The sequence below is a fragment of the Wasmannia auropunctata genome, unplaced genomic scaffold (assembly GCF_000956235.1).
Source record: "Wasmannia auropunctata unplaced genomic scaffold, wasmannia.A_1.0 LD336076.1, whole genome shotgun sequence".
Taxonomy (NCBI): Eukaryota; Metazoa; Arthropoda; class Insecta; order Hymenoptera; family Formicidae; genus Wasmannia; species Wasmannia auropunctata.
Window position 1 is genome coordinate 796,254 of NW_012026814.1, and position 217 is coordinate 796,470.

Here is a 217-nt window from a genome sequence, read left to right on the forward strand (position 1 = left end):
TCGATTTAAAAAAAAAATTTATTTTGGCCTACCCTAAGATATAGTATATATGGGCTATTCCACGTGAAACGGATCAGTCATCTCTCAGAAATTTTTTTAATTTTGCATATAGTACTCTGGGAGATAAAATTTTGTGCCAAAGGATTTTTTTATTGCAAAATTGATCGAGATATAAACAATTAAAAATTAGACTACTTTATTCCTGTCTCTTATACAC